At 44.4% G+C, this 16991-nt stretch overlaps 52 pseudogenes; all 52 read left to right on the top strand.

The window, feature by feature from the left end:
* The first annotated feature begins 20 nt into the window (after positions 1–20).
* LOC140099801 (5S ribosomal RNA) lies at positions 21–139 on the top strand (annotated as a pseudogene).
* Positions 140–209: 70 nt separating this feature from the next.
* LOC140090550 (5S ribosomal RNA) lies at positions 210–328 on the top strand (annotated as a pseudogene).
* A 70-nt stretch (positions 329–398) lies between these two features.
* Positions 399–517, top strand: LOC140092028 (5S ribosomal RNA; annotated as a pseudogene).
* A 70-nt stretch (positions 518–587) lies between these two features.
* Positions 588–706, top strand: LOC140099800 (5S ribosomal RNA; annotated as a pseudogene).
* A 259-nt stretch (positions 707–965) lies between these two features.
* Positions 966–1084, top strand: LOC140086051 (5S ribosomal RNA; annotated as a pseudogene).
* A 70-nt stretch (positions 1085–1154) lies between these two features.
* LOC140093199 (5S ribosomal RNA) lies at positions 1155–1273 on the top strand (annotated as a pseudogene).
* Positions 1274–1343: 70 nt separating this feature from the next.
* Positions 1344–1462, top strand: LOC140081844 (5S ribosomal RNA; annotated as a pseudogene).
* A 251-nt stretch (positions 1463–1713) lies between these two features.
* LOC140084640 (5S ribosomal RNA) lies at positions 1714–1832 on the top strand (annotated as a pseudogene).
* Positions 1833–1902: 70 nt separating this feature from the next.
* LOC140099797 (5S ribosomal RNA) lies at positions 1903–2021 on the top strand (annotated as a pseudogene).
* Positions 2022–2091: 70 nt separating this feature from the next.
* LOC140086601 (5S ribosomal RNA) lies at positions 2092–2210 on the top strand (annotated as a pseudogene).
* A 70-nt stretch (positions 2211–2280) lies between these two features.
* LOC140101741 (5S ribosomal RNA) lies at positions 2281–2399 on the top strand (annotated as a pseudogene).
* Positions 2400–2469: 70 nt separating this feature from the next.
* LOC140099796 (5S ribosomal RNA) lies at positions 2470–2588 on the top strand (annotated as a pseudogene).
* A 70-nt stretch (positions 2589–2658) lies between these two features.
* On the top strand, positions 2659–2777 carry LOC140083964 (5S ribosomal RNA; annotated as a pseudogene).
* A 70-nt stretch (positions 2778–2847) lies between these two features.
* Positions 2848–2966, top strand: LOC140095465 (5S ribosomal RNA; annotated as a pseudogene).
* Positions 2967–3036: 70 nt separating this feature from the next.
* On the top strand, positions 3037–3155 carry LOC140099795 (5S ribosomal RNA; annotated as a pseudogene).
* Positions 3156–3225: 70 nt separating this feature from the next.
* Positions 3226–3344, top strand: LOC140098737 (5S ribosomal RNA; annotated as a pseudogene).
* Positions 3345–3595: 251 nt separating this feature from the next.
* LOC140084639 (5S ribosomal RNA) lies at positions 3596–3714 on the top strand (annotated as a pseudogene).
* A 259-nt stretch (positions 3715–3973) lies between these two features.
* On the top strand, positions 3974–4092 carry LOC140093198 (5S ribosomal RNA; annotated as a pseudogene).
* Positions 4093–4351: 259 nt separating this feature from the next.
* Positions 4352–4470, top strand: LOC140082895 (5S ribosomal RNA; annotated as a pseudogene).
* Positions 4471–4540: 70 nt separating this feature from the next.
* Positions 4541–4659, top strand: LOC140095970 (5S ribosomal RNA; annotated as a pseudogene).
* A 70-nt stretch (positions 4660–4729) lies between these two features.
* Positions 4730–4847, top strand: LOC140094124 (5S ribosomal RNA; annotated as a pseudogene).
* Positions 4848–4917: 70 nt separating this feature from the next.
* On the top strand, positions 4918–5036 carry LOC140090693 (5S ribosomal RNA; annotated as a pseudogene).
* A 70-nt stretch (positions 5037–5106) lies between these two features.
* Positions 5107–5225, top strand: LOC140087037 (5S ribosomal RNA; annotated as a pseudogene).
* A 70-nt stretch (positions 5226–5295) lies between these two features.
* Positions 5296–5414, top strand: LOC140082894 (5S ribosomal RNA; annotated as a pseudogene).
* Positions 5415–5483: 69 nt separating this feature from the next.
* Positions 5484–5602, top strand: LOC140087135 (5S ribosomal RNA; annotated as a pseudogene).
* A 71-nt stretch (positions 5603–5673) lies between these two features.
* Positions 5674–5792, top strand: LOC140099794 (5S ribosomal RNA; annotated as a pseudogene).
* Positions 5793–5862: 70 nt separating this feature from the next.
* LOC140080508 (5S ribosomal RNA) lies at positions 5863–5981 on the top strand (annotated as a pseudogene).
* Positions 5982–6232: 251 nt separating this feature from the next.
* Positions 6233–6351, top strand: LOC140099793 (5S ribosomal RNA; annotated as a pseudogene).
* Positions 6352–6421: 70 nt separating this feature from the next.
* On the top strand, positions 6422–6540 carry LOC140082830 (5S ribosomal RNA; annotated as a pseudogene).
* Positions 6541–6610: 70 nt separating this feature from the next.
* Positions 6611–6729, top strand: LOC140099792 (5S ribosomal RNA; annotated as a pseudogene).
* Positions 6730–6799: 70 nt separating this feature from the next.
* Positions 6800–6918, top strand: LOC140092730 (5S ribosomal RNA; annotated as a pseudogene).
* Positions 6919–6988: 70 nt separating this feature from the next.
* On the top strand, positions 6989–7107 carry LOC140099791 (5S ribosomal RNA; annotated as a pseudogene).
* A 70-nt stretch (positions 7108–7177) lies between these two features.
* Positions 7178–7296, top strand: LOC140078321 (5S ribosomal RNA; annotated as a pseudogene).
* A 70-nt stretch (positions 7297–7366) lies between these two features.
* Positions 7367–7485, top strand: LOC140099790 (5S ribosomal RNA; annotated as a pseudogene).
* A 70-nt stretch (positions 7486–7555) lies between these two features.
* Positions 7556–7674, top strand: LOC140086111 (5S ribosomal RNA; annotated as a pseudogene).
* A 70-nt stretch (positions 7675–7744) lies between these two features.
* On the top strand, positions 7745–7863 carry LOC140086072 (5S ribosomal RNA; annotated as a pseudogene).
* Positions 7864–7933: 70 nt separating this feature from the next.
* Positions 7934–8052, top strand: LOC140099789 (5S ribosomal RNA; annotated as a pseudogene).
* A 70-nt stretch (positions 8053–8122) lies between these two features.
* LOC140093197 (5S ribosomal RNA) lies at positions 8123–8241 on the top strand (annotated as a pseudogene).
* Positions 8242–8311: 70 nt separating this feature from the next.
* On the top strand, positions 8312–8430 carry LOC140096377 (5S ribosomal RNA; annotated as a pseudogene).
* Positions 8431–8500: 70 nt separating this feature from the next.
* On the top strand, positions 8501–8619 carry LOC140083138 (5S ribosomal RNA; annotated as a pseudogene).
* A 70-nt stretch (positions 8620–8689) lies between these two features.
* Positions 8690–8808, top strand: LOC140093196 (5S ribosomal RNA; annotated as a pseudogene).
* Positions 8809–8878: 70 nt separating this feature from the next.
* LOC140081843 (5S ribosomal RNA) lies at positions 8879–8997 on the top strand (annotated as a pseudogene).
* A 70-nt stretch (positions 8998–9067) lies between these two features.
* LOC140099788 (5S ribosomal RNA) lies at positions 9068–9186 on the top strand (annotated as a pseudogene).
* A 70-nt stretch (positions 9187–9256) lies between these two features.
* Positions 9257–9375, top strand: LOC140099785 (5S ribosomal RNA; annotated as a pseudogene).
* Positions 9376–9445: 70 nt separating this feature from the next.
* On the top strand, positions 9446–9564 carry LOC140096340 (5S ribosomal RNA; annotated as a pseudogene).
* Positions 9565–9634: 70 nt separating this feature from the next.
* Positions 9635–9753, top strand: LOC140090120 (5S ribosomal RNA; annotated as a pseudogene).
* Positions 9754–15871: 6118 nt separating this feature from the next.
* On the top strand, positions 15872–15990 carry LOC140099784 (5S ribosomal RNA; annotated as a pseudogene).
* A 70-nt stretch (positions 15991–16060) lies between these two features.
* On the top strand, positions 16061–16179 carry LOC140099783 (5S ribosomal RNA; annotated as a pseudogene).
* Positions 16180–16249: 70 nt separating this feature from the next.
* Positions 16250–16368, top strand: LOC140086921 (5S ribosomal RNA; annotated as a pseudogene).
* Positions 16369–16438: 70 nt separating this feature from the next.
* Positions 16439–16557, top strand: LOC140084821 (5S ribosomal RNA; annotated as a pseudogene).
* A 70-nt stretch (positions 16558–16627) lies between these two features.
* Positions 16628–16746, top strand: LOC140090119 (5S ribosomal RNA; annotated as a pseudogene).
* A 70-nt stretch (positions 16747–16816) lies between these two features.
* LOC140085863 (5S ribosomal RNA) lies at positions 16817–16935 on the top strand (annotated as a pseudogene).
* The last annotated feature ends 56 nt before the right edge of the window (positions 16936–16991 follow it).

The raw sequence follows: 16991 nt of genomic DNA, 5'->3' as shown, positions 1-16991 counted from the left end.
GTTCAAATTGAACAGCTGCTGTCAACGGCCATTCTAAGCTGAATGTGCCTGCTCTCGTCAGATCGCAGCAGCAATGCAGCTTAAGGCTTGGCAAGTACCAGCATGGGAGACTGGCTGGGAATCCCAAGTTCCGTTGACCTTTTTGAACCTGAAAATTGTGTTAGTTTCTCTATGAGATAGTAAAAGAAGGTTCAAACTGAACAGCTGCTGTCAACGGCCATTCTAAGCTGAATGTGCCTGCTCTCGTCAGATCGCAGCAGCAATGCAGCTTAAGCCTTGGCAAGTACCAGCATGGGAGACTGGCTGGGAATCCCAAGTTCCGTTGACCTTTTTGAACCTGAAAATTGTGTTAGTTTCTCTATGAGATAGTAAAAGAAGGTTCAAATTGAACAGTTGCTGTCAACGGCCATTGTAAGCTGAATGTGCCTGCTCTCGTCAGATCGCAGCAGCAATGCAGCTTAAGGCTTGGCAAGTACCAGCATGGGAGACTGGCTGGGAATCCCAAGTTCCGTTGACCTTTTTGAACCTGAAAATTGTGTTAGTTTCTCTATGAGATAGTAAAAGAAGGTTCAAACTGAACAGCTGCTGTCAACGGCCATTCTAAGCTGAATGTGCCTGCTCTCGTCAGATCGCAGCAGCAATGCAGCTTAAGGCTTGGCAAGTACCAGCATGGGAGACTGGCTGGGAATCCCAAGTTCCGTTGACCTTTTTGAACCTGAAAATTGTTAGTTTCTCTGTCAAAGATGGTAAAAGAAGGTTCAAAGTGAACAGCTGCTGTCAACGGCCATTCTAAGCTGAATGTGCCTGCTCTCGTCAGATCGCAGCAGCAATGCAGCTTAAGGCTTGGCAAGTGCCAGCATGGGAGACTGGCTGGGAATCCAAAGTTCCGTTGACCTTTTTGAACCTGAAAATTGTGTTAGTTTCTCTATGAGATAGTAAAAGAAGGTTCAAACTGAACAGCTGCTGTCAACGGACATTCTAAGCTGAATGTGCCTGCTCTCGTCAGATCGCAGCAGCAATGCAGCTTAAGGCTTGGCAAGTACCAGCATGGGAGACTGGCTGGCAATCCCAAGTTCCGTTGACCTTTTTGAACCTGAAAATTGTGTTAGTTTCTCTATGAGATAGTAAAAGAAGGTTCAAACTGAACAGCTGCTGTCAACGGCCATTCTAAGCTGAATGTGCCTGCTCTCGTCAGATCGTAGCATCAATGCAGCTTAAGGCTTGGCAAGTACCAGCATGGGAGACTGGCTGGGAATCCCAAGTTCCGTTGACCTTTTTGAACCTGAAAATTGTGTTAGTTTCTCTATGAGATAGTAAAAGAAGGTTCAAATTGAACAGCTGCTGTCAACAGCCATTCTAAGCTGAATGTGCCTGCTCTCGTCAGATCGCAGCAGCAATGCAGCTTAAGGCTTGGCAAGTACCAGCATGGGAGACTGGCTGGGAATCCCAAGTTCTGTTGACCTTTTTGAACCTGAAAATTGTGTTAGTTTCTCTATGAGATAGTAAAAGAAGGTTCAAATTGAACAGCTGCTGTCAACGGCCATTCTAAGCTGAATGTGCCTGCTCTCGTCAGATCGCAGCAGCTTAAGGCTTGGCAAGTACCAGCATGGGAGACTGGCTGGGAATCCCAAGTTCCGTTGACCTTTTTGAACCTGAAAATTGTGTTAGTTTCTCTATGAGATAGTAAAAGAAGGTTCAAATTGAACAGCTGCTGTCAACGGCCATTCTAAGCTGAATGTGCCTGCTCTCGTCAGATCGCAGCAGGAATGCAGCTTAAGGCTTGGCAAGTACCAGCATGGGAGACTGGCTGGGAATCCCAAGTTCCGTTGACCTTTTTGAACCTGAAAATTGTGTTAGTTTCTCTATGAGACAGTAAAAGAAGGTTCAAATTGAACAGCTGCTGTCAACGGCCATTCTAAGCTGAATGTGCCTGCTCTCGTCAGATCGCAGCAGCAATGCAGCTTAAGGCTTGGCAAGTACCAGCATGGGAGACTGGCTGGGAATCCCAAGTTCCGTTGACCTTTTTGAACCTGAAAATTGTGTTAGTTTCTCTATGAGATAGTAAAAGAAGGTTCAAATTGAACAGCTGCTGTCAACGGCCATTCTAAGCTGAATGTGCCTGCTCTCGTCAGATCGCAGCAGCAATGCAGCTTAAGGCTTGGCAAGTACCAGCATGGGAGACGGGCTGGGAATCCCAAGTTCTGTTGACCTTTTTGAACCTGAAAATTGTTAGTTTCTCTGTCAAAGATGGTAAAAGAAGGTTCAAATTGAACATCTGCTGTCAACGGCCATTCTAAGCTGAATGTGCCTGCTCTCGTCAGATCGCAGCAGTAATGCAGCTTAAGGCTTGGCAAGTACCAGCATAGGAGACTAGCTGGGAATCCCAAGTTCCGTTGACCTTTTTGAACCTGAAAATTGTGTTAGTTTCTCTATGAGATAGTAAAAGAAGGTTAAAACTGAACAGCTGCTGTCAACGGCCATTCTAAGCTGAATGTGCCTGCTCTCGTCAGATCGCAGCAGCAATGCAGCTTAAGGCTTGGCAAGTACCAGCATGGGAGACTGGCTGGGAATCCCAAGTTCCGTTGACCTTTTTGAACCTGAAAATTGTGTTAGTTTCTCTATGAGATAGTAAATGAAGGTTCAAATTGATCAGCTGCTGTCAACGGCAATTCTAAGCTGAATGTGCCTGCTCTCGTCAGATCGCAGCAGCAATGCAGCTTAAGGCTTGGCAAGTACCAGCATGGGAGACTGGCTGGGAATCCCAAGTTCCGTTGACCTTTTTGAACCTGAAAATTGTGTTAGTTTCTCTATGAGATAGTAAAAGAAGGTTCAAATTGAACAGCTGCTGTCAACGGCCATTCTAAGCTGAATGTGTGTGCTCTCGTCAGATCGCAGCAGCAATGCAGCTTAAGGCTTGGCAAGTACCAGCATGGGAGACTGGCTGGGAATCCCAAGTTCCGTTGACCTTTTTGAACCTGAAAATTGTGTTAGTTTCTCTATGAGATAGTAAAAGAAGGTTCAAACTGAACAGCTGCTGTCAACGGCCATTCTAAGCTGAATGTGCCTGCTCTCGTCAGATCGCAGCAGCAATGCAGCTTAAGGCTTGGCAAGTACCAGCATGGGAGACTGGCTGGGAATCCCAAGTTCCGTTGACCTTTTTGAACCTGAAAATTGTGTTAGTTTCTCTATGAGATAGTAAAAGAAGGTTCAAACTGAACAGCTGCTGTCAACGGCCATTCTAAGCTGAATGTGCCTGCTCTCGTCAGATCGCAGCATCAATGCAGCTTAAGGCTTGGCAAGAACCAGCATGGGAGACTGGCTGGGAATCCCAAGTTCCGTTGACCTTTTTGAACCTGAAAATTGTGTTAGTTTCTCTATGAGATAGTAAAAGAAGGTTCAAATTGAACAGCTGCTGTCAACGGCCATTCTAAGCTGAATGTGCCTGCTCTCGTCAGATCGCAGCAGCTTAAGGCTTGGCAAGTACCAGCATGGGAGACTGGCTGGGAATCCCAAGTTCCGTTGACCTTTTTGAACCTGAAAATTGTGTTAGTTTCTCTATGAGATAGTAAAAGAAGGTTCAAATTGAACAGCTGCTGTCAACGGCCATTCTAAGCTGAATGTGCCTGCTCTCGTCAGATCGCAGCAGGAATGCAGCTTAAGGCTTGGCAAGTACCAGCATGGGAGACTGGCTGGGAATCCCAAGTTCCGTTGACCTTTTTGAACCTGAAAATTGTGTTAGTTTCTCTATGAGACAGTAAAAGAAGGTTCAAATTGAACAGCTGCTGTCAACGGCCATTCTAAGCTGAATGTGCCTGCTCTCGTCAGATCGCAGCAGCAATGCAGCTTAAGGCTTGGCAAGTACCAGCATGGGAGACTGGCTGGCAATCCCAAGTTCCGTTGAACTTTTTGAACCTGAAAATTGTGTTAGTTTCTCTATGAGATAGTAAAAGAGGGTTCAAACTGAACAGCTGCTGTCAACGGCCATTCTAAGCTGAATGTGCCTGCTCTCGTCAGATCGTAGCATCAATGCAGCTTAAGGCTTGGCAAGTACCAGCATGGGAGACTGGCTGGGAATCCCAAGTTCCGTTGACCTTTTTGAACCTGAAAATTGTGTTAGTTTCTCTATGAGATAGTAAAAGAAGGTTCAAATTGAACAGCTGCTGTCAACAGCCATTCTAAGCTGAATGTGCCTGCTCTCGTCAGATCGCAGCAGCAATGCAGCTTAAGGCTTGGCAAGTACCAGCATTGGAGACTGGCTGGAAATCCCAATTTCTGTTGACCTTTTTGAACCTGAAAATTGTGTTAGTTTTTCTATGAGATAGTAAAAGAAAGTTCAAATTGAACAGCTGCTGTCAACGGCCATTCTAAGCTGAATGTGCCTGCTCTCGTCAGATCGCAGCAGCAATGCAGCTTAAGGCTTGGCAAGTACCAGCATGGGAGACTGGCTGGGAATGCCAAGTTCTGTTGACCTTTTTGAACCTGAAAATTGTGTTAGTTTCTCTATGAGATAGTAAAAGAAGGTTCAAATTGAACAGCTGCTGTCAACGGCCATTCTAAGCTAAATGTGCCTGCTCTCGTCAGATCGCAGCAACAATGCAGCTTAAGGCTTGGCAAGTACAAGCATGGGAGACTGGCTGGGAATCCCAAGTTCTGTTGACCTTTTTGAACCTGAAAATTGTTAGTTTCTCTGTCAAAGATGGTAAAAGAAAGTTCAAATTGAACAGCTGCTGTCAACGGCCATTCTAAGCTGAATGTGCCTGCTCTCGTCAGATCGCAGCAGCAATGCAGCTTAAGGCTTGGCAAGTACCAGCATGGGAGACTGGCTGGGAATACCAAGTTCGTTGACCTTTTTGAACCTGAAAATTGTGTTAGTTTCTCTATGAGATAGTAAAAGAAGGTTCAAATTGAACAGCTGCTGTCAACGGCCATTCTAAGCTGAATGTGCCTGCTCTCGTCAGATCGCAGCAGCAATGCAGCTTAAGGCTTGGCAAGTACCAGCATGGGAGACTGGCTGGAAATCCCAAGTTCTGTTGACCTTTTTGAACCTGAAAATTGTGTTAGTTTTTCTATGAGATAGTAAAAGAAAGTTCAAATTGAACAGCTGCTGTCAACGGCCATTCTAAGCTGAATGTGCCTGCTTTCGTCAGATCGCAGCAGCAATGCAGCTTAAGGCTTGGCAAGTACCAGCATGGGAGACTGGCTGGGAATCCCAAGTTCTGTTGACCTTTTTGAACCTGAAAATTGTGTTAGTTTCTCTATGAGATAGTAAAAGAAGGTTCAAATTGAACAGCTGCTGTCAACGGCCATTCTAAGCTGAATGTGCCTGCTCTCGTCAGATCGCAGCAGCAATGCAGCTTAAGGCTTGGCAAGTACCAGCATGGGAGACTGGCTGGGAATGCCAAGTTCTGTTGACCTTTTTGAACCTGAAAATTGTGTTAGTTCTCTATGAGATAGTAAAAGAAGGTTCAAATTGAACAGCTGCTGTCAACGGCCATTCTAAGCTGAATGTGCCTGCTCTCGTCAGATCGCAGCAACAATGCAGCTTAAGGCTTGGCAAGTACAAGCATGGGAGACTGGCTGGGAATCCCAAGTTCTGTTGACCTTTTTGAACCAGAAAATTGTTAGTTTCTCTGTCAAAGATGGTAAAAGAAAGGTTCAAATTGAACAGCTGCTGTCAACGGCCATTCTAAGCTGAATGTGCCTGCTCTCGTCAGATCGCAGCAGCAATGCAGCTTAAGGCTTGGCAAGTACCAGCATGGGAGACTGGCTGGGAATCCCAAGTTCCGTTGACCTTTTTGAACCTGAAAATTGTGTTAGTTTCTCTATGAGATAGTAAAAGAAGGTTCAAACTGAACAGCTGCTGTCAACGGCCATTCTAAGCTGAATGTGCCTGCTCTCGTCAGATCGCAGCAGCAATGCAGCTTAAGGCTTGGCAAGTACCAGCATGGGAGACTGGCTGGGAATCCCAAGTTCTGTTGACCTTTTTGAACCTGAAAATTGTGTTAGTTTCTCTATGAGATAGTAAAAGAAGGTTCAAATTGAACAGCTGCTGTCAACGGCCATTCTAAGCTGAATGTGCCTGCTCTCGTCAGATCGCAGCAGCTTAAGGCTTGGCAAGTACCAGCATGGGAGACTGGCTGGGAATCCCAAGTTCTGTTGACCTTTTTGAACCTGAAAATTGTGTTAGTTTCTCTATGAGATAGTAAAAGAAGGTTCAAATTGAACAGCTGCTGTCAACGGCCATTCTAAGCTGAATGTGCCTGCTCTCGTCAGATCGCAGCAGCAATGCAGCTTAAGGCTTGGCAAGTACCAGCATGGGAGACTGGCTGGGAATCCCAAGTTCCGTTGACCTTTTTGAACCTGAAAATTGTTAGTTTCTCTGTCAAAGATGGTAAAAGAAGGTTCAAATTGAACAGCTGCTGTCAATGGCCATTCTAAGCTGAATGTGCCTGCTCTCGTCAGATCGCAGCAGCAATGCAGCTTAAGGCTTGGCAAGTACCAGCATGGGAGACTGGCTGGGAATCCCAAGTTCCGTTGACCTTTTTGAACCTGAAAATTGTGTTAGTTTCTCTATGAGATAGTAAAAGAAGGTTCAAACTGAACAGCTGCTGTCAACGGCCATTCTAAGCTGAATGTGCCTGCTCTCGTCAGATCGCAGCAGCAATGCAGCTTAAGGCTTGGCAAGTACCAGCATGGGAGACTGGCTGGGAATCCCAAGTTCCGTTGACCTTTTTGAACCTGAAAATTGTGTTAGTTTCTCTATGAGATAGTAAAAGAAGGTTTAAATTGAACAGCTGCTGTCAACGGCCATTCTAAGCTGAATGTGCGTGCTCTCATCAGATCGCAGCAGCAATGCAGCTTAAGGCTTGGCAAGTACCAGCATGGGAGACTGGCTGGGAATCCCAAGTTCCGTTTACCTTTTTGAACCTGAAAATTGTGTTAGTTTCTCTATGAGATAGTAAAAGAAGGTTCAAACTGAACAGCTGCTGTCAACGGCCATTCTAAGCTGAATGTGCCTGCTCTCGTCAGATCGCAGCAGCAATGCAGCTTAAGGCTTGGCAAGTACCAGCATGGGAGACTGGCTGGGAATCCCAAGTTCCGTTGACCTTTTTGAACCTGAAAATTGTGTTAGTTTCTCTATGAGATAGTAAAAGAAAGTAGAAATTAGGCAGCTGCTGTCAACGGCCATTCTAAGCTGGATGTGCCTGCTCTCGTCAGATCGCAGCAGCAATGCAGCTTAAGGCTTGGCAAGTACCAGCATGGGAGACTCGCTGGGAATCCCAAGTTCCGTTGACCTTTTTGAACCTGAAAATTGTGTTAGTTTCTCTATGAGATAGTAAAAGAAGGTTCAAACTGAACAGCTGCTGTCAACGGCCATTCTAAGCTGAATGTGCCTGCTCTCGTCAGATCGCAGCAGCAATGCAGCTTAAGGCTTGGCAAGTACCAGCATGGGAGACTGGCTGGGAATCCCAAGTTCCGTTGACCTTTTTGAACCTGAAAATTGTTAGTTTCTCTGTCAAAGATGGTAAAAGAAGGTTCAAATTGAACAGCTGCTGTCAACGGCCATTCTAAGCTGAATGTGCCTGCTCTCGTCAGATCGCAGCAGCAATGCAGCTTAAGGCTTGGCAAGTACCAGCATGGGAGACTGGCTGAGAATCCCAAGTTCCGTTGACCTTTTTGAACCTGAAAATTGTGTTAGTTTCTCTATGAGATAGTAAAAGAAGGTTCAAACTGAACAGCTGCTGTCAACGGCCATTCTAAGCTGAATGTGCCTGCTCTCGTCAGATCGCAGCAGCAATGCAGCTTAAGGCTTGGCAAGTACCAGCATGGGAGACTGGCTGGGAATCCCAAGTTCCGTTTACCTTTTTGAACCTGAAAATTGTTAGTTTCTCTGTCAAAGATGGTAAAAGAAGGTTCAAAGTGAACAGCTGCTGTCAACGGCCATTCTAAGCTGAATGTGCCTGCTCTCGTCAGATCGCAGCAGCAATGCAGCTTAAGGCTTGGCAAGTACCAGCATGGGAGACTGGCTGGGAATCCCAAGTTCCGTTGACCTTTTTGAACCTGAAAATTGTGTTAGTTTCTCTATGAGATAGTAAAAGAAGGTTCAAACTGAACAGCTGCTGTCAACGGCCATTCTAAGCTGAATGTGCCTGCTCTCGTCAGATCGTAGCATCAATGCAGCTTAAGGCTTGGCAAGTACCAGCATGGGAGACTGGCTGGGAATCCCAAGTTCCGTTGACCTTTTTGAACCTGAAAATTGTGTTAGTTTCTCTATGAGATAGTAAAAGAAGGTTCAAATTGAACAGCTGCTGTCAACAGCCATTCTAAGCTGAATGTGCCTGCTCTCGTCAGATCGCAGCAGCAATGCAGCTTAAGGCTTGGCAAGTACCAGCATGGGAGACTGGCTGGGAATCCCAAGTTCCGTTTACCTTTTTGAACCTGAAAATTGTTAGTTTCTCTGTCAAAGATGGTAAAAGAAGGTTCAAAGTGAACAGCTGCTGTCAACGGCCATTCTAAGCTGAATGTGCCTGTTCTCGTCAGATCGCAGCAGCAATGCAGCTTAAGGCTTGGCAAGTACCAGCATGGGAGACTGGCTGGGAATCCCAAGTTCCGTTGACCTTTTTGAACCTGAAAATTGTGTTAGTTTCTCTATGAGATAGTAAAAGAAGGTTCAAACTGAACAGCTGCTGTCAACGGCCATTCTAAGCTGAATGTGCCTGCTCTCGTCAGATCGTAGCATCAATGCAGCTTAAGGCTTGGCAAGTACCAGCATGGGAGACTGGCTGGGAATCCCAAGTTCCGTTGACCTTTTTGAACCTGAAAATTGTGTTAGTTTCTCTATGAGATAGTAAAAGAAGGTTCAAATTGAACAGCTGCTGTCAACAGCCATTCTAAGCTGAATGTGCCTGCTCTCGTCAGATCGCAGCAGCAATGCAGCTTAAGGCTTGGCAAGTACCAGCATGGGAGACTGGCTGGGAATCCCAAGTTCTGTTGACCTTTTTGAACCTGAAAATTGTGTTAGTTTCTCTATGAGATAGTAAAAGAAGGTTCAAATTGAACAGCTGCTGTCAACGGCCATTCTAAGCTGAATGTGCCTGCTCTCGTCAGATCGCAGCAGCAATGCAGCTTAAGGCTTGGCAAGTACCAGCATGGGAGACTGGCTGGGAATCCCAAGTTCCGTTGACCTTTTTGAACCTGAAAATTGTGTTAGTTTCTCTATGAGATAGTAAAAGAAGGTTCAAATTGAACAGCTGCTGTCAACGGCCATTCTAAGCTGAATGTGCCTGCTCTCGTCAGATCGCAGCAGCAATGCAGCTTAAGGCTTGGCAAGTACCAGCATGGGAGACTGGCTGGGAATCCCAAGTTCCGTTGACCTTTTTGAACCTGAAAATTGTGTTAGTTTCTCTATGAGATAGTAAAAGAAGGTTCAAACTGAACAGCTGCTGTCAACGGCCATTCTAAGCTGAATGTGCCTGCTCTTGTCAGATTGCAGCAGCAATGCAGCTTAAGGCTTGGCAAGTACCAGCATGGGAGACTGGCTGGGAATCCCAAGTTCCGTTGACCTTTTTGAACCTGAAAATTGTGTTAGTTTCTCTATGAGATAGTAAAAGAAGGTTCAAATTGAACAGCTGCTGTCAACAGCCATTCTAAGCTGAATGTGCCTGCTCTCGTCAGATCGCAGCAGCAATGCAGCTTAAGGCTTGGCAAGTACCAGCATGGGAGACTGGCTGGGAATCCCAAGTTCCGTTGACCTTTTTTAAAATATAAGTTTTTATTGAACTTTTCTTTTATAATAACATTACATGTCAGACATATATATATACAGGAATGCACATAATATACTTTGTTCTTTTCATTTGTTAGGTAGGCATAGGTACTTTGCCTGAGATATCTCTTGTGCTGACATATCCTTAATATGTGCAAACATTATACATCTTCAATATTTATCTTATACAGGACATGTAATTCTGAACGTGTGTATTCAAATGGTTTGTCTGTTTCCATACGATTTCTTGTGCTCTGACTTATCACCATTCATTACACCTATAGTTTCATTGTTGAGTTTATACTTAACATAAAAAGTTGATATTTAGACTAGAATAAACAAGGTATAAAACAAATATAACTATAACTAGCAGGCACGCAATATCACTCTTTTGCTTCTTGGGACTTATATCCTAGAGAGTGTATACCGTTCCATTCATATCGCTAATATGCTGTTCTATTTCAGTATGTGAAAGGGAAGGGGAAGAGGAAATAGCACCCCTTTACCTTGCATTGTTTCCCCTCTTTTTTTTTTTTTTTTTTCCTTCTTACTCACTCAGGCCTCTTATTATGGGAGATAGGTTCGGGTGCATTATGATCCATGGACTCCACATTTCCTGGAAAGCTGGGATTCTTTTATTCCTCAACGCTATCAGCCTCTCAAAGGCGCAGTGTTCTGCTAGAATGCCGCTTAAGTGACTTATCTTGGGAGAGGAAGTTGATTTCCACTGTCTTGTTATTAAAAGTTTTGCTGCCATGAGGAAATGGTTTATAAGTCTCCTGAACTTGTAATGGATTGTTCCTATATCTAAGCCCAAAAGTGCCAGTGCTGGATTCATTGACACTTCCCTTTTGGTTACCCTAGAGCATAATTGAAATACCTCTTTCCAATATGTTTTTAATACTGGGCAGGACCAGAATATATGGAATATTGTTCCTTTTCCCTTCTGGCACCTCCAGCACCTGTCTGATGACTCGGGGTATATTTGTACCAATCTTGCCGGGGTGAGGTACCATCTGGTGACACATTTCAGATGTACCTCCATCATATTTGCATTAGCTGTGGCTTTTTTGATCCACATACTAGCTACTTTCCATTCCTTTGGGAGAATCTGTCTTCCCAGGTCTTCCTGCCATTTTAGTACTGGGCTGGATAATGATTCACTTACTTCGTTTTGAAATGATTCATACAAATAGTGTGTATCTAATTTGGGGCTAGGTAGTTCAGGTGTGAGCAAGTTTGCCAAGCCTAGAGGAATTTCTACTGACTGTTTTACCATACCTCTAATACAATGAGACACTTGAATGTATTTGAATATTTCTTTGTCATCTAAACCATACTCTAAGTTTAATTGCCTAAAGGGCTTAATTCCTTCTTGCCCATAGAGATCCGCAGTGTAATTTATGCCCCTTTCTGTCCAAGTTTTTAACGATATATTTGTTATCATAAATTCCAAAGCCCTCAGCGGAATTTTTATTTCTTTACTGGGGGAGTCCTTCTGTAGTACCTTGACCAAACTTTTCCAAACCTCTACTGAGGAGCTAATTGTGGGACCCCATTGATCTTGAGTGAGAATACTCGGTTGTACCACTTGTGCTATCAATAGGTGGTGTAATAGTCTGTCGCCCGCCATATTTGCTTCAATAGTAGGCCAACTAGTATTGTGTTCCGGAGCACACCATTTTTTTAGTTGTTGTGCTATTATTGCCCTGTGATAGTTCCTTATATTAGGGACTCCTAGACCTCCCTTTTCCCTTGTCATGTACAATGTGTTAGCCGCTACCCTTGGTTTTCGGTTGTTCCAAATGAAATTTAGCATCTGCTTTTGTAGTTGATTCAGTATTCTTTTGGGGATTGGAATTACCAGAGTACGTAGATAGTACAGTATTTTTGGGAGGATTAACATCTTATATAATACTGTGCGTCCCCACCATGATAATTCTTGTTTGGATAAAGATTCCAACTCCTTCTGGAGATCCTTAACAAGTGGTTCCAAATTGGTGGACGCTAAGTTTTTGACGGGGCTACATAGCTTTATTCCCAGGTAAGGGATATGTGTCTTAACCCACTGAAACGGAAATTCCTTTCTTATATCGGATTCTAATTGAGGTGGGACATGAATTCCTAAAAGCTGCGATTTACTCTCATTTACTTTGTAATAGGATATTTGGCTAAAGGCTTGTAAGGCCCTTTGAGTGGCTCTAAGTGATTCAGTGACAGATGATAATGTTAGGATCACATCGTCTGCAAACAGTCCAATCTTGTGCTGTCTCAGACCTGCATTTACCCCTCTTATATTGGGATCGCATCTAATCCATTCTGCCAGCGGCTCCATAACCATTACAAATATTAGAGGGGATAGGGGGCACCCCTGGCGTGTTCCATTTGTAATACTAAATGGAACCGACCTAACCGAATTTGCCATAACCGTCGCAGTCGGAGAAGTGTATAATGCCCGAATGGCATTCTGAATTGGACCTTCCAGTCCAAACTTGCTCATGACCTCGAAAGCATAGGTCCAATGGATCCTATCAAACGCCTTCTCCGCGTCCAGAGTAAGGAGCAGAGAAGGCGTTCGACAGTCCTCCATTATTTTCATAATGTCTATAATCCTCCTGGTGCCATCCGGCGCCTGCCTTCCCTTGGTAAAACCCACTTGGTCGTTATGTATCAAGTCAGGGAGAACCTGCAGGAGTCTATTTGCAATGATCTTTGCGTATAGCTTTGTGTCACTGTTTAACAGTGAGATAGGTCTGAAGTTTTGGGGCATTGTCGGTGGCTTCCCTGGCTTAGGTAACGTAATAATGGTGGCCTCAAGCATTTCTTGGGGCAAGGAACCCTCTTTCATTGCTGCATTGAAGATTAATGTGAGGTAAGGGATGAGAAGGTGTCCAAATGATGTATAATATTCATTTGAGAATCCGTCAGGACCTGGGGCTTTATGTTTTTTGAGCTGTTTTATGGTAGTTGCTATTTCTTCTGCAGATATTGGTTTGTCTAGGAACTCCTTTTGGAGCTTTGTTAGTTTTGGGAGGTGGACCTTTCCTAAAAATGAATTAATTGCTTCCAAGGACGGTTGGGGGGTCTGTTGGTCCTCCTTCAAGTTATATAGAGACGAGTAATATGTACTAAATATATTGGCTATTTTTATGGGATGAGTTTCTTTGTGTTGTGTGTCCTGCGGCTTTAACATGTATGGAATAGTTGTTTTTGTTCTCTTAGGCTTAACCTTATTGGCCATTAATTTGCTGGGTTTATTATGAGCCGTATAATATGAGGCTTTAATCGACTGTAGTTCCTTTTCATAATCCGATAGAAGAGAAGCTCTTAGGGCTTGTCGTGTTTCCGTAAGTTTTATATTATTATCTTGACTAGGGTCACTTTTTAGCTCATCTTCTATTTTTTGTAGGTCTTTTAGAAGTTCTTTTACTTTCTTATTTTTTTGTTTTTGGAATTGGTATCCCATCTGCATAAGCGTACCTCTTACTGCTACCTTATGAGCAAGCCAAAGGTTGAAGAGGTCTACTCGTAAGTCTATATTATGTTGAAAATATTCTAGTATGGCTTGTGTAATTTTTTCCTTATATGAAGGGAGGGAATATATGAATGGAGTGTTTCTCCAGAACCATTGAGATGGGAGATTGTTTGAAAATGTCAGCGTGGCATAAATGGGTGAATGGTCAGACCAAGTCGTAGTACCTATGCTCGCCTCTGATATATAAGTCAGTGCTCTACTGTCTGTTAGGCATAAGTCTATCCTTGAAAAAGACCTGTGTCTGTGCGAGTAAAATGAAAACTCTTTAGATGAGGCGTTTAAGCATCTGTAAGTATCATAAAGAGCCTCTTTGCGAAGCCATTTGGTCAACGAGGGGAAGGGTAGCCTATTTTTCGCTGTTGTGTCCATGACTGGGTCGGGGATTATATTAAAATCTCCTAACATTAGCAAGTTTCCCTTTTGGATCTTTCTTATTTTTTTTATAGTCTTGTTTAGAAATCTTATCTGTGACTTATTAGGGGCATATATATTCACTAATGTGAACGGGACAGAATTGATAGTACACACTATTGCTATGTATCTCCCTAGCTTATCACACTTAGTCTCTGAAACCTTCACCTCTAGGTCTTCTCTGAATGCTACTAGTACCCCTGCTTTTTTAACCTCTGCGTTTGCCATATAAATTTGGGGATATCTATTATTCTTAAATGTTGGGCAATTACCCTTCATAAAATGAGTCTCTTGCAAACATATTATTTCCGCTCTCTCCCTTTTTGCGTCTTTCCATACAGATGCCCTCTTGAAAGGGGAGTTTAGCCCCTTCACATTCATACTCATCACTTTAACTCCCATCTTTCCTCTTATCTAATGCCTCTGGTCCTCTCCGGAAGTTCCTTATTTTTACGTATGCATGAGTAACAGCCTGCCTAGCCTTAATATTGAAATAACCTGTTAACAAATAACAAACACATGTATCTTTTCCAGTGAAAGCCGGGAAATGTGGCTCCTGCTGCTTCCACCACAGCATATAGCTAAACATAACAACAAATTGAAGGACAAATAGCATATTACATTTTGCAGGAGATGAAATAACCTGCACCATATTGGGGGTATATAGTCCACCTGGTACCTCTCTTGGCCTGTTGGGGTTGCTTCAGTAAAGGACCTTGGACACCTTAGGCCGTTTGCCAGTCTTTTTCAATTGTAGATGGCTTCTTGGAAATCTTGTCATGTGTGGCTTCCTCAACATTTATCCCCCATGAGTTCAGCAGTTGGGGGCCATCCTCTGGATTGTTTAGAACATGTGTGATACCATCCCTTCGGATTAATAGCTTTGTGGGGAAACCCCACTTGTACAGGATCTTGTTGTTGCGCAGGGTGATGGTTGTTTGATAAAATTTCTTCCTTGTTTGGAGTGTTGCCTGCGATAGATCCGCAAAAATCTTAAGATTTTCATATGGTTCCTGAAGTTGGTTCGCTCTTCTGGCATAAAGCATTAACGCTTCCTTCACATGGTAGTAGTGAATGCGGGTAATAACGTCCCTTGGCAGGTTCTCTGGAACCCCTTTTGGTTTAGGCAGTCTGTGGATTCTATCGAGGAGGCGTTCTGCTGGTGGTATAGATGGCAACACCGTTTGTAAAAGGGATGTAACATAGTCTCTTAATTCTGATGGGCCCACTGATTCAGGAATCCCTCTGATCTTCACATTGTTTCGCCTTCCCCTGTCTTCCATATCTGCCATTTTACTTTTTATTACTTGCACTTCCTCCTCCAGAGTGTAGTGAGCTTCTATCAGCTCATTATGTGAGCTTGTCACCTCTCCCATCTTGTCTTCCAAGTGATCCACTCTGGCTCCTAGTTCTTCTATATTAGCCTGAGTGGTAGCCATCTTGGCTGAAAAGTCCTTCTGTAGGGAGTTACGAAATGCTAGCATCATTCCTTTTATGAATGATTCCGATGCCGCTTGTTCTGTGGAAGGGAAATCTAGTAGTGGGTCTGTGTCTGCATCCAGATCCCCCTCTGCCTCCTCTCCTATTCCTGGGGTAGATGACATACGTGGTCTTTGTTTGTCAGGGCTGCAGCGTGGTGACTCACCCTGCCATGCGGTGGCGGCCGCCATCTTGTGAATGCCTCCAGGCGATTCCTGGGGAATGTGATCGCTTCTCGGCGACATCGGGTCTCCGCTCCCCGATAAGCAGCTCTCCGGAGATTGCGGGGCACCACTGACCTTTGACAGCGACTGCTCTGCGCTGCATCTCCCTGCTGGTGAGTTGGTCCCGCTATGTGTTCCCGCGGCGCCATTTTGGGCGACATCTTGCTTGAGCGCTCTGGCAGAAAAGAAGTCCGTTAAGCGCCTCGGTCCCCCTTTCGCCCGTCTTTTCCTGGTCATCATATCGGGAAAGATAGATATAGCCGGTTTTAGGCTTTTCCTCGGTGTCCTTGGCTTCTGCTACTCAGTTGCTTAAGGCCCTCGAGACGGAGCTCAGCACGGCACGTCTGCCCTGATGCTCATCCAGGCCACGCCCCCCCCCGTTGACCTTTTTGAACCTGAAAATTGTGTTAGTTTCTCTATGAGATAGTAAAAGAAGGTTCAAATTGAACAGCTGCTGTCAACGGCCATTCTAAGCTGAATGTGCCTGCTCTCGTCAGATCGCAGCAGCAATGCAGCTTAAGGCTTGGCAAGTACCAGCATGGGAGACTGGCTGGGAATCCCAAGTTCCGTTGACCTTTTTGAACCTGAAAATTGTGTTAGTTTCTCTATGAGATAGTAAAAGAAGGTTCAAATTGAACAGCTGCTGTCAACGGCCATTCTAAGCTGAATGTGCCTGCTCTCGTCAGATCGCAGCAGCAATGCAGCTTAAGGCTTGGCAAGTACCAGCATGGGAGACTGGCTGGGAATCCCAAGTTCCGTTGACCTTTTTGAACCTGAAAATTGTGTTAGTTTCTCTATGAGATAGTAAAAGAAGGTTCAAACTGAACAGCTGCTGTCAACGGCCATTCTAAGCTGAATGTGCCTGCTCTCGTCAGATTGCAGCAGCAATGCAGCTTAAGGCTTGGCAAGTACCAGCATGGGAGACTGGCTGGGAATCCCAAGTTCCGTTGACCTTTTTGAACCTGAAAATTGTGTTAGTTTCTCTATGAGATAGTAAAAGAAGGTTCAAACTGAACAGCTGCTGTCAACGGCCATTCTAAGCTGAATGTGCCTGCTCTCGTCTGATCGCAGCATCAATGCAGCTTAAGGCTTGGCAAGTACCAGCATGGGAGACTGGCTGGGAATCCCAAGTTCCGTTGACCTTTTTGAACCTGAAAATTGTGTTAGTTTCTCTATGAGATAGTAAAAGAAGGTTCAAATTGAACAGCTGCTGTCAACAGCCATTCTAAGCTGAATGTGCCTGCTCTCGTCAGATCGCAGCAGCAATGCAGCTTAAGGCTTGGCAAGTACCAGCATGGGAGACTGGCTGGGAATCCCAAGTTCCGTTGACCTTTTTGAACCTGAAAATTGTTAGTTTCTCTGTCAAAGATGGTAAAAGAAGGTTCAAATTGAACAGCTGCTGTCAACGGCCAAATTAAGCTGAATGTGCCTGCTCTCGTCAGATCGCAGCAGCAATGCAGCTTAAGGCTTGGCAAGTACCAGCATGGGAGACTGGCTGGGAATCCCAAGTTCCGTTGACCTTTTTGAACCTGAAAATTGTGTTAGTTTCTCTATGAGATAGTAAAAGAAGGTTCAA

This window comes from Engystomops pustulosus, chromosome 9 (assembly GCF_040894005.1).
Source record: "Engystomops pustulosus chromosome 9, aEngPut4.maternal, whole genome shotgun sequence".
Taxonomy (NCBI): domain Eukaryota; kingdom Metazoa; phylum Chordata; class Amphibia; order Anura; family Leptodactylidae; genus Engystomops; species Engystomops pustulosus.
Note: the sequence above shows the minus strand (reverse complement) of the source record. Positions and strands in the feature narration are given on the sequence as shown.